The following is a 13,826-nucleotide window of genomic DNA, read 5'->3' as shown; positions in this document are numbered from 1 at the left end:
TTTAAAGACGCTAGAGTACTCGTGTCAGACATTTTCTTCGTTTGGTACAAAAGCTAAGTTGTTGCTCCTGTTGAAGCTGATGCAATTCAAACATAAAACATCCTGTTCGAGACTAAGCAAATACACACCATAACAGCAAAACCTTTACGAGCATTTACTTTTTCTGGATTAAAATGATATTATCTGCATACAACAGAGAAACCTAGAACTTGTGCTACCCGATATCAGGGACTCATTTGCTATTTATTTAACAAGTGGCATAACTTTAATAGCAAAAAAATGTCAAGAAAAAAGAAAAAAAAAATATTATTAACTCTTTTTTTTAGGATACCCTTCTAGTATATTCTCTCCTACATATAACAAGATTTGGAAGATTATGATCCCACAATCAAATATGAAACCTAATTATTCCTTTTCATTTAATTGGTACCTGATAATATATTTTATATTGTGAACTGCTTCAAATGTCTTGGTTAAGAAATATCATATCTTTACCTAAAGAAAATCTAAAATGAAACAAAGAAGTTATCAATGAAGTTTACCATTAAACATTCAAATCTGCAACTATGGTTGTTTTTAGCCTGCTTCTGCAAAGTATTTTTTTCTTAAGTCGTCGTATGCTAGACAAATACAAGCAAAATGAAATTCATCCTCGACCAAAAAAACATTATTTTTCCTGCATAAGTCACGGTACCTTTTATTTATCTCAATCTTACAATGCCTACCGGTCTGTCTTCAGCGTATGCTCTGAGCACCTGAATTTAGCGAATAAATTAATAGCCAATGGCAACAATGTTCTTGAAATAGCAAAAGACGTTCAGAGCTGCAGAAACAGATAGATGAAACATTCTGAGAAATATTTTGAGGTGAGCAGGAATGTTAACTTAGATATTCAGAACCTTATTTATGCAATCATTGTTCTACTTAAAGGAAAGAGTAAATGTACAAGAATCGGTGCCTACTATTTAGCAATATTTTTAACCAACTGAACAGAGGAGAAACAGTGATATAAATGCTTTGGCGACTGATGTGAAGCAAATTGTCAAATGTCTGGAAGACTACACCACAATACATTCGCAGCTGAAACAGTTATGTATAGATTCAAATAATGGCAAATCACATAAAAAGTTCGCTAAATGTAACCGGTAATTACGTATCCTATTGCACAAATTATAGACAGGTACAACAAGATGTTATGCATATCTATATTTTCTTTTACTCCAGCTACATGATTTTATTTACTTTTCGTATTTTTTTATAAATGGTTGAAAACTGTATAGAATATCTTTAGTTATAAATTGTTCGTTACTTTGCTCTGATAAGAATGCGAATTGCGTAGGATCTTTAAATATATGTTTACGTACCTGTTGACAATTAGTAACTATGTACGTACTAATAAGACTAAAAATGGCGCCTATGGCTTAGTTTCACAATGACTGATGTGATATGGAAGTTTCCAGAATAATTGTCTGGTTTTCCATTAGTTATACAAGATCACATGAATATACTTAATTCACCAAAATCAATAGTGTATGCTGTCACATGGGGTCTATTGCGAAGTACACTCTCAATATATAGTGTATATAAAGGAGACAGTGAGCTATCATATTCATTCCGATTTTCTGAGTCATTTACATTTATTGTGCTCGTGATGCAAGTCTGCAGATACTTAGATATTTGTTTGAGAGGAAAAACATTTGTTTGGACTGTTCAGTGGTTATAGAAAGTGCTCATTATTTGAACAATAATATTATTCTGGAACTGTTAAAAATTATTCGAAAGAATTCTAGACAACGCCATCTTGACAACATCACAGTTCTCGGAGGACCAGTACATTTCCAGTATTGAAAATTATAAGGGACTTTTCATTCGTTTAGGACTTTAATAGACATTTATATGGACTAATTTGGATTCACTTGATTTTACTGTAAGTTCCTCTCACATTCTTCTTTCATAACTATAATAAACAGTTACATTATACGAAACGTATTAGGGGGCCCTGAGTGGCCGATTGGTCTAAAGCGCTCTCCGTTACGGATCACTGCCATCTCACTTCTGTCTGCGTGGGTTCCAGTCTCGGATTCGGCCAATGTGGGTATGTGAGAAAGCTTGCCAGTAGCTTCCCATGGGTCTGTGGTTTTTAATGGGGTTTTCCCGGGTTCTTCCTCCACCATTAATACTGGCCACCATGTATAGCCTATCGTGTGCTGAAAAATGGCGTTAAACCATTCAACAAAACGTATTAGTCTTGCTTTTTTCTGTTGCTTAAGTTCGTTTCCATAGAGTCCTAATGCAAGAAAACATCTTTTTGCATCAATAGAGGTATTATTGAAGAATAGTTTAAGAGAGATAAGTCTGAAGTAGGTGATGTCAAACAGATTTAATGGTGGCGTAAGTGCCACGGAGCTAACTTACAATGAAATGAAAGTTCTGAAGGAAGCTATAAAACATGTTCTCTAAATTTAACGAGAAGTAATATGATGATGTTAAACACTCAAAGCAGATATAAATTAATATGTTGATCTTGAACTATTGTTAAATAATGATGTGGTGCAAGGCAGTATTAATGAAAAGATGTGCGCATAACGCGATTTTAAAATACCTAGGTAGCTTGATGGACGTTTCATCATAATCTTCCCTTACTAACCAACTGATACTATATTTCATGTACAATAATCATAACCTAAACATAATTTAATCATCTTTCATTAAATGTTATGATATTAAGACTAAATCATGCTTAGCAAGTGTCAACATAGGAACCGTAACAAAATCGTGCCGACATATACAAAAGCGAGCTGACACTTGCGCGCAGTGTTAAGCAACCCTACAAATACACGCTAGAAAAAAGCATGCATGTATACAAAGATAAGAATGAGAAGACAATAAAAAATGTTAACTGAGAACATGTGTCTGGTCAACCTTTTCATTCATTCTTGTTTCGGTCAATTGTAAATAAATTTAACCCTCCATCGATCGACAATAATTGACCAATGAAGCGTGTTAACTGGCAATGCATGTGGTCCATTTTGAAAATGTTACAAATACACATGCCTATTTTTTAAAATTATTATCTCAAACAAATATACAGTATAGAGTAATAAACATTCTAAGTAAATAAACCAACATTTTTTTAAAAAGCAAATTTACATTTTATTTTTTTAATGCATTATATTGTAAGAACATTTGTTCACACGTTCTTAGGTGCTCATATGTCTGCTCGCTTGAGCATTTGTCGCTGTGCATTTATGTTGGCTCGCATTTGTCTTGAACGCTTTTGTCAGGTCACCGTCAAGATAAAATACTTTGAATTTAATGAGTAGGGTGTGGTTATGCATTCTCTGGCGATATGTCAGTTGTGGTTCGTGTTTAAATCTTTATCAGATCCTTGACACTTTCCAAAGTATGGTCGAATTAGATAAGACCATGTAGCAAAATGTATTTTGTAATATTTCAGGCGTTGTTAAATTTACACTGTCAGCGTATTCCACAAAATGTAAAACCATTATATAATTCTTATTATCTCAAGCTGATTGTTTTTTGACATTATTGCATTTGTTCTATTTGGATTGTAATAATGTTACCTAATATTTATTAAATATGCAGCTTAAGTTGTTCAGTTCTACCTTATTACTAAATGCATGTATTTACAATACAGTATAACATATTTTTGTTCAGTATTACAGGTCACCAGCCCATAATGCATATGCATATAAAACATCATTATAAAACAACCGATCATGGTGCACACAAGCAACCGGTAATCGAACTACGTATATGTACCAGATCATAGTTAACATCATAGACTTTCTCTTCTTATGAAGGTATCGTACAAAGAAGTGACTACACTAGGCAAGGTATTATTGGTTATAATGGGCATAAATAAAGTTAACATAATTTATTATTGCTCTGTTTTTGGTACATTTATTAAGTAAATAATTTTGTGTGAGTTCTTCTTATGCATTACGCATACAAAAAATGACAAAAGTTATTCCTCTTGTTCAAATCTTTAATCATTCTTGTCTCAATATGGATAGAGTCTATACCAAAAGCATAATGTCGACCAGTCTCTATCACTAAATTATGACTGGAATATAGCAAACATTTCTAAATATTAAATGTATATAAAATAACAGTGAAGTTGTGTGCTATTGTTTCTGTTGTACGGTACTACTTGATCAGATGCATTAAAAGTCGATTTCCGATTATTATTGTGAAGCATAAAACTGATCTAAAGTGGAGCTTTTTGTACCATGTGTCCATTGTAACAACTCTTAAAGCGCCATAACAGTGTATCTACATTTATTGAGTTTATTTCTTGGTGAATGAGAATATATGTTCAAAACACAAATGTAAAAAATCCGATTGAAACATTTTCAGTAATAACTGCATGGGAAACCTACCTTATATCATTTGCACCTGTTTATGATAATAACCGAATGCAACTCGAATCCAGGCGAACCAAGGCCCAGCTAACCATGATGTACAAGATTGCAAACAACCTAGTGGATTACCAGCGGACAAATACCTGACCCTGGTATATAGCCAAACTAGGGCAAACCACAGGAAAAAGTTCCAATTAAAGTCAGCATCGACAAATTGTTTCAAGTTCAGCTTCTTCCCATGTACAATAGGGACTTGAAACAAATTACCATCAATAATTGCAGAAGCTCCTGACTTGGTATCTCACAAGCAGGAGCTTTCCAAAATCACATTCTAATGAACTAGTCAGCTACAAGTAAGACCTAGTGATTCTCAGGGCTATGCCGGTTGAGGTTCCATATCTCATTGCCGCTACGGTAGCTGGATTGGTCTGAGTATGAAGGGACGAAAACGTACAGTGACACACTTTTACTTATTTCTGCCTTTCCTACCATTACTCTTCTGACTGTCCTATCACTTCCATCTTTACTTTATCTTTGACCATGTACCACCCATTGCTTAATAGTCAAGTGTGACTGCGTCAACGTATTTATACATAGAGAGAGAGAACTGCTGACCACTTCCAGTATTTAGTGAAAACAAAGAATGACGTCACATTCTGAACACTTGTTGTAAGCAAAGGCCGAGTTGGTATCATCGTATTATGGAACAAGCATCAGAAGCTCAACATGAAAGCTGTGATTCTGAAGGTAGTGAATTGTCACTGCTCTGCGGGTCTTCGGCATTTGAAGATGGGGAGGTAATACACTGGAAGATTCGATTCTGATAATGGTAAATTAATCCGTACCAGTTTGAACCCTATATTTCCAATATCGACGAATCCGACATTGCAGATGAAGATAATAAAGAAGAAAGACAAGATAGATTGAAAGACAATTCATGGTAATTGTTTTCTGAATATGTATATGACCTAAGTTACGATAAATATATGTATCCGACGATATTTGCAGCACTGTTCAGTCTCCTGTTCGTGTACAAATGGATTTTTTCTCACCTGTAATAAAAGCTGCACAAGTGTATTGCATTTCATGGGTAGAAATGTATTTATATGTTGATAAGTAAAAGCTACATTGGATCTCAGTTGTAAGCTTTGAAAACCTGTGAACAAATTGATACGATTTAGAAGTACTTAATATTCCTAGGAGAGGGAGTCCTCTTTTGCACAACTGTTGAAATAGGCAGGATATTACCCTCATGACAGTAAAATTGAATTCATATTCTGTATACCATTAAAAGTTACAATTTCGAATTTCTCATTTGTATGTTAATAGTTGATTTTTAGAACCCATGAAAAAAAACTTTATTTGGTAAACATCTGCTTGCAACTTATGTTTTCTTTCATATCTAATTTAAGTTTACAGTGCTGTACTAAATGTTTCACCTGTTTATGACTTTATGGCAGTTTGTGTCATTGTACTGTACTATTGATGTGTTCATAAATATGAGATTAAATCTGGCAAGCACAGCACCATGCATTAAAGAAGAAAACTCTATTTTAGGTGTAATTGTGGACATTGTTTGGTAATGCCCACAGCAAGGGAATGTGTATGTTGTTGTCACAAGTGTCAGCAGTGAATACCAGGGGATACAATGTAAAACACACCATCCAGGGTTCAGTCCAGTTTGTCTTGACATCCATGTTTTAAACGTTGCATACTACCCATATAGACAACAATTTGGAGAATGTCCAAAACCAAGAAATGAGTAAGTATAATGTCCGAGTAATTTTTCATGTTCTTATGTTTTCATAAATTTTGTTTTCACCATCTATGCATGACAGCTTAGTATTGGGGTTATTAATACAGCAAATAAGTAAACAACATTTCCAGTCATTTTATGACACCTTCATGGATTGAACCCCTCTTCTGGAGGCCTAAACCTGATACCTCAGTGATAGTGATAAATGATGCCCCAAAACAACGCATGTACATGTACAAAAATTGTTTTATTTCATTTTTTGTGTCGGAAAATAAAATGGTTTATATATATATATATATATATATATATATATTGAATTGTCATGTCCCCCAAGCATCCAGTCTATATATATATATATATATATATATATATATATATATATATATATATATATATATATATATATATATATATATATTGAATTGCCATGTCCCCCAACCATCCAGTATATACATATATATATATATTGAATTGTCATGTCTACCAACCATTCAGAACAGTACTGTATTTGTACTTCTATATACACTGTACAGATATTTAACAATTTTGAGACTGACTGTGATGTTTGCCAATAAACATTATCTAATGCTTTTCTTTTTAGTGGCTTTATACACAGAGAGACAAATTGACACAAACACTGATAAAGACACAAATTGTTACCACCATAGATATCTCATTTAGAAACATGTATAGAATTAACAAAATGTTTGGGCTTCTTTCACACAGTTCAGTTTTCATGTTTGCTCACATGAAAATGTCAAGAAGTTAAGAAGCAAACTTTTCTTAAGGTGTTTGTCCAGGGACCAGTGTCTGTTTAAATGGCATTCCAGCTAGGTAACTCTTCTTTGTGAAATGAATCCTTGGTAAGATGTATAAAAACAGCAGGAAAAGAAAAATTAACAAAATGTTTTGAATTTCTTATTCCTTTTGATTAATATTTTTTTTGAAGAAGACAATACACTTTACAACAGGTTTTGGGGCATGACAGGAACTTTTCAAAAGAAAGTTTGTAGATGGACAGGTACTTTTAGGTTGGAAAATTGAAGCTTGTTTGAACAAGATTTAAATAGGTTTTGTTATGGAATTTTGTTTAAATTTATTGTGTATTTTGCTTGCAGCAGAGAAAAGCTTTCTCTAGACAGTACTGCAGAACCAAAAGATATCAATAATATTTTAAACATTTATCAAAACTTATTTGCTATTTCTTAATATGCATTCATTGTGGTTTCTTGGTTCATAGAAAATCAAAATCACTTGTATAGACCTGTCTTCAAGGCATTGTTTATCCATCTGTTAATATTTGCTAGTCTGGCCCATAACTTTGTAACTGTTGGAGAAATTTTCATGAAACTTTGCTCATGTATATATCATGACCAGTCAGACTATGTGTGTCATGTACCATAGTCAGGCCCAGCCTGTAGGTCAAGATCAAGGGAAAAAGTTAATTCTGTAACTTGTATCTTTATCCAGAATTCAACATTTGCACACCTGCCAACTCATATGATTTTATCTTAAGGTTTACTGAAAATGCTCCTAAATTATGGACTTGTAGTGCAATACTTAAAACTTTGAAAGTACTGTTGTTGACGTTGTAGTCAAATCTATATATTGGATTGTCTAGGTTTGGTCCATATCACACTGTAGTTGGTCAAGGGAATAGACTAACTCCACATGGTGTATCTTAGACACTTTAATCAACCAAATGCCCATTACCAGCAAAACTTTGGCATATACTTTATAGCATGGTTTGTATGATGTCCATTGAGTGAAAACATGTTGAAATCTAAGGGGACCATCAACCTATTAACAAGTCCAAATACTTGGGACAAAAGTATAGAAAACATAATTCAGATACTTTGTCAAGCATTAAAAAAGGGCAGGAAATGCAGAAACTGTGATTATTGGAGATCGTGCTGTGTCAATATGAGCATGCTCATTGATGGAAAGATGATTACTGCTACTACAAGAATGAAAAATAAAAACACACAAAGATTACATCAAGTTGATCCATCAAGAAGTCATTGACTGCCATGTGGTTTGTAAATGTGGTTTCTGAAACTGAACTGAATGTCATTTAGGCTGAAGTGTCGTAATATTGCTTTCCCTCCAATGGACTACACTTCTCAGCTTTTCAAATGCATGTTTTCCACATTGACAATAACTGTACATGTTGCACCTCACTTAAACTTGGTCTAAATTGGAGAAAATATTGGCTGCCTTACTGAGGTCTATTTAGTATTGGCAGGTCTGCTTTTCTACCACAGAAGATATTTTAATGAAACTAACCAATTATCTATCATAACTAGGTGGTGTGTCATGTACCATAGCCATGCCACCTGCCTCAAGGGCAAATTCACTGCAGTGAAAATGTAAATCTGTGATTGATAACCTATGTCTGGAATATAACTTTGTATTCACTGAAGATATTTTAATGAAACATTTGACAGTTACGTGTCATGTATAGATGGTATGTCACATACCTTAGCCATGACCTCAAGGTAAAGATCAAATGCAACTTGTATCCTTGTCCACACTATAACTTTGAACTACTTCAGATATTGTAATGCAAACTTTAACCTGTTATACATTATGACTAGACTTTGTGTTGCATACCATTGCCGTGACCCCTGCCTCAAGGTTAAGGTTACTGCAAGGGAGAATATACATGACCTCTCTTCATGTATTGATGTGTAGGTAGAACTGTTGAACCAGTGAAGATATTTGAATGAAATTTTAGCTTGTTATATAAAAATTGTCTTGACATTGTCTTCATACTACTCTTCCTTTCAAGGTCAAGGTCACAACAGAATAATGCAAGCCAGTTGCTGGTTTCCAGGCTGTCACTTTTAACCCTTACAGATATTCTGATAAAACTTTACCCAGGTTCACACCCAGTCATATCACTGTCAAATCCCTAGCCCAAAGTTCAAAGTTGGGGGAGAAAACTCACAAGTTGTGCATGTCGTGTGTCATTTGTAGTATTCTTGTTGTAATTTTATTTTTATGTTGTACAATGTAAAGTTTGATAACTGTAATATAAACCACTCACATGCTTTGGTCCTGGTGTATCTAAATGACCTTTTTCGCCCTGGAAAACTTGAAATAAATGAATTTTTATCTGATAAATCTACCCCCAAACTACAAAGAGTTTTTAAAGTGCTAATGCTATGATATCACAATAACAATGTCTTGGAACACGAAAAAAAAAATTTTTTTCATCCTAAGACTTATATGCAGGTAAAATACATACAATTTTTGGTATCCCAAAACTTGTAGATACAAAACAATGTAACGACAAAATTGTGAAGATTACCGTACATAGGTTACCATACATCACAAAATCATGTTTATGTTACATGAGGTTATGTTAGATAAAATATGCCGATCATCAGTAGACAAAAAAGAGTTTTAGGTGTACCAAAACTTATAGTACATGAAAACAATTGCTTCATCTTCATGTCCCAACTTTTATAGGTCATAAAAAATTACTATAAAAAAATTAAGGGTGTCCCAAGACTTACTGTCATTATTGTAATAAATATAATTTATGAAATATAGTAAGGAACAGATAATTAAGTACATCTTGATTTATGGACAACAAGCTATGTTATACACATAATACAGTTCCATATAACATCTTTAAGTATTTTGACCTTTTCTAGTTTCGACTGATCTCCCCTAAAAAGCTGTTGTCCAGTCGAAACTAGAAAAGATCAAAAAGATGACATCTAGACTTGGGTTGCTTCAGCTTGTCATATATATGAATGAATTTTGATCAAACTTTGCAAGTAAGCTTCTCTCAGCAAAAATATGACTGAAACTCAGGGATTTATTGGGGCAAGTTGTAGTTTACATTGTCTTTAGTTTCTATTAGCTGAGCTTGTTACATTACTAGAGGTTATATGAAGAATTTGGATTTTGTATTTGGACTTACATTATATTAACGGGATTACATGTTCATTTTCAGTTTCCACTGTCTACTGCAAACCAAAGAGGCCATGCCAAGTCTGTGGACAGCTCTATTCAAAACAGGTTCGTTAAGATTGTAAGGAAGTGAAACCTATAATAGAAAATCCTGGTTAGCAAAGAGCAACTATGAGCACAATTAGAAAAGAGTGTATCTTTGAACAGAACAAGCTGCAGTGCGCAAAGGAAAACTCATCATTTCACTCTCTTAAATATTGTGAGGGGAATATAGTTTGTTGCCCAAATTGCAAAGAAATTCTTCTTCAATCATAGAGATAAATGCCACTTGGACAGATGTGCATTTTCAAAACCCATTCCAAAGGCAAAGCTAGCTACTCAAGGTGATAGAGTAGGTATAAACTATTAAGAGCTGAACAGGTAGAACAGCAGTGGAACAATGGATACTAAAATGCAAAATCAAAGCACCTTACAACAAAGTCAGAAAAAAACTAATGAACATGAAGAGGCTTCAACGAGAAGAAATCGAGCAACAACTACAGAAAGTTGGTGTACCTTAAATCTTGAAACCCTCGTGTCAATCCATCCATCCATCCATCTGGCACACACTCATATTACTTCAACTAGTCCTGTTTTTCAACGATATGCCATGAAAGTTTGTAAATATTATAGGCATCACTCAGTGATGATCATATAGACAAATTACTTTGTTCTGCAATTTTTATAAAAGTTCTCGTTTCTTACATGGAAGCTGAATTCTGTGTATGACGTCTTCTAAACACAGTTATCTTACATTTTTCAGTCGATTGCTATGAAACCTGGTAAATGTTGTAGTCATCAACTCAAGATGTGCATATCAACAAATAACTTTGCTCTTCAATTATTGCCCTTTTTATTAATTAAATACAGTGTATGTCATAATCTTGTAAATGCAAATAGTCTGTTTCTGATGGATTACTGGGAAACTTGATACATATTATGGTCATCATCTGAAGATGCACATGTCAACAAAATACTTTACTCCTGCAAAATTTGCTTGAATTATTGTCTTGCGGCTTTATGTAGTGCATTATTGAATCTTGTGAATGTAAGTACTGTCCAAGTTTTCAGCTCATCTCCATGTAGGAAAATGTGAAGATGCACATTACGACAGATTCCTGCCCTCCTGCAATTTTTGTTGTTGAATTATTGCCATTTTTGTCTTTTAATTACAGTTTCTTGTGCATGCGACTAGTCCTGCAGTTTTTGTAGGAAAATACGGAGTGTTTGACTTTCCTATTTTTTCACACCGGGGAAAAAATTTGGCATGTGGACTTGCAATTCAGTATGGGTAGAAATCAGAATTTATACCTGCAGGAGACTCCATTATACACATTTTGTAAAATTGGAGCATTACAACATAAAAGTACATACATTACCCCCAAAAATGCCAGAGACAACATTTTTATTTTTTTTAATCTTATAATAGCAAGCTAATTACTAATATTATGAAGTTTGAAAGCACAGGTCAGCTAAATTCTGATTCTTGATAAAGTCTGGTGAGTTTTAAGTGCTTTGAGTCTGATCCATAGGTTTTATTTGAGTATAAAGATTCTCGTTAAAATTTTCTGTTGAATGATAACAAAATTCCTTGAGTTTGCTTTTACAGAAATAATGAGGATAATATTTTTCTCTAATATGATGGGAGAGGGGGAAAAGAAACTTGGTTGTGGGTGTTGAAGGTTCAGTATGCTACTTATGCTGTCCAGCTTCACTAAGAAATATTAGTCCGACCAAATAATTTTTACTATATTTGCGATATATTGATCCTGTGTACATATGCAAATGAATTTGAGCAGAGTTTGTATTTAGTGTATTCCAGTAAAGTTGATAGAGGGCACTCAGAAAAATGTCAAGACTCAGAGGGGAGTTTGAATGACAGTAATGTGTGTAATTGACAGCGAAAGGGAGTATCTATCTGATTCACTTATTTGATTCAAAGGATCTCTATAGATCTCATTCACAATAGTGATTATTTACATGTATATTTGTTCCATGATTTTTTGATGGCCTCTGAATTTTAGCTCAGCTGGTCATAAAACAGATGATCCTGTGGGATGGCCTGTTGTCTATCGTCCATCTGTGAGCACGATTTTATTATCATTACTCCTCCTAAACTTCTTGGAGGATTGACATGAAAATTAACACAGACACCATCTTGAAAATCTTCTTATTGTTTCTTCTCTTAAATGAATAGTAATGTTAGCATGGAGGTTTTCTGATGATGTCTAGTAGGTCCTAAATGAACATGATGCCAATCTGACATTTGATATGGCCACCAACATGGCCATCTTAAAAATCTTACCTCCACTCCTTTTGAATGGAAGGCCATATCAACATGGGGTTTTCACTTCTTACAATATTTTATTTGTCCAAATGAAAATGGTGCCAATCTTATATCCAATATGGCTGCTACGATGTCCATTTTATCAATCTTGTTATAGCTACTCCTACTGTTGGTCATGTTGACATGAGGTTTTTACCAAAAGACTTTAGATGATGTGTAGTTGGTTCAAAATGAAAATGGTTAAAATTTCGAGCCCAATACAGCTGTCACAGCAACTAGTTTGAAAATCTTGTTATTGCTCAAGAATATCAGCAATGGTTTCAACACTTTTTGGTTAGAAAAGAAAAATTATATTGATGTCCTGAAAATTATTTTCATCCAGTATATCATCAGTTCATTTGAGAGGCCATTGTTTACTTTTTGAATTGTCATTTTGAGGTGTGTTGCAGTGGTAGTGACCCTCTTATGCTTGATATTAACTGTGACAAAAGTGCACACCTATTATACATTGGGCTCCAAGATTCAATTTATCATTTAAATGCTTGCATTCCTCACAAAAATGTACTGAAACCTTATTTTTTAGTTGTATCACTCCTTACTAGAGTTACAGAATATGATTCAAAGTTATTGTAAGTTAACCTTGTACCCTAATTCTTTTGTCAGCCAGGTGAGTGATCTTAGACCCAGATGAGCGTCTTACCTCTAGTATGGTTCATGCTAGGATCACCAAAATTGGCAAATGTTTTGTGGCTTATATACTGTATTTTGCTATGTAAAATCAGTCCTGCTCACTAACAAATACACTTTTGCCTTCTCACACACACCATTTTGTTTTAATTTGCATGTTTTAACTCTGTGTGCAGCTAGAGGCATTTTGTTTTGTGAAAACTATGGGACCCTTTACTCAGTACACAAAATTCAGTATCCACATAAATGTAATTTACCAATTCATAAAATTAGGTATCAATGAAAATTTAAATTATCACTAAACCACAAAATTAAATGAATTCACATTATCCTGTTGCTTCCTTAAAAGTGAGCTCTTGGTGTTGTTCTGCATTTGTTGTGCATTGTCAGTCATCAGTTGTCTATTGTGTACCTTGAGCAGAAATTTATATTATACATCCTCACCTTTCACATTTTTTGCTCACCTGTCCATAAGGTTCACATACATGTATATGGTTGTGGATGAAATATTATAGTGATTAAACAGATCTTAATTTTAATGTGTGCTCTTTTTTATTGCTTTGTTGAAACATAGTATGTAATGACGTGTACATAAAACTCATGAGTATATTTTTTTAATATAAAAAAAGCCAGGAAAACTGAATGCAAAAATGTTTTTGTGTATCTACATATCTATCTGAACATTACATACAATGTCATGATGTAACTCACTCTATAAAGAAGTAATGTGCACCTTAAATCTGCCTCT

General features: G+C 33.8%; 1 long non-coding RNA gene across 1 annotated transcript; it reads left to right on the top strand.

Annotated features, from left to right (window-relative positions):
• The first annotated feature begins 793 nt into the window (after positions 1-793).
• LOC149799775 (uncharacterized) lies at positions 794-13,611 on the top strand. The gene is made up of 3 exons (XR_016420919.1): positions 794-866; positions 5,943-6,147; positions 10,109-13,611. It is a non-coding gene; the product is annotated as an uncharacterized LOC149799775 (long non-coding RNA).
• The last annotated feature ends 215 nt before the right edge of the window (positions 13,612-13,826 follow it).

This window comes from Sinohyriopsis cumingii, chromosome 5 (assembly GCF_028554795.1).
Source record: "Sinohyriopsis cumingii isolate HCF-2022 chromosome 5, ASM2855479v2, whole genome shotgun sequence".
In the NCBI taxonomy this organism is placed as follows: Eukaryota; Metazoa; Mollusca; class Bivalvia; order Unionida; family Unionidae; genus Sinohyriopsis; species Sinohyriopsis cumingii.
The sequence above is the reverse complement of the archived record's forward strand: the minus strand, read 5'-3'. Positions and strand labels throughout refer to the sequence as shown.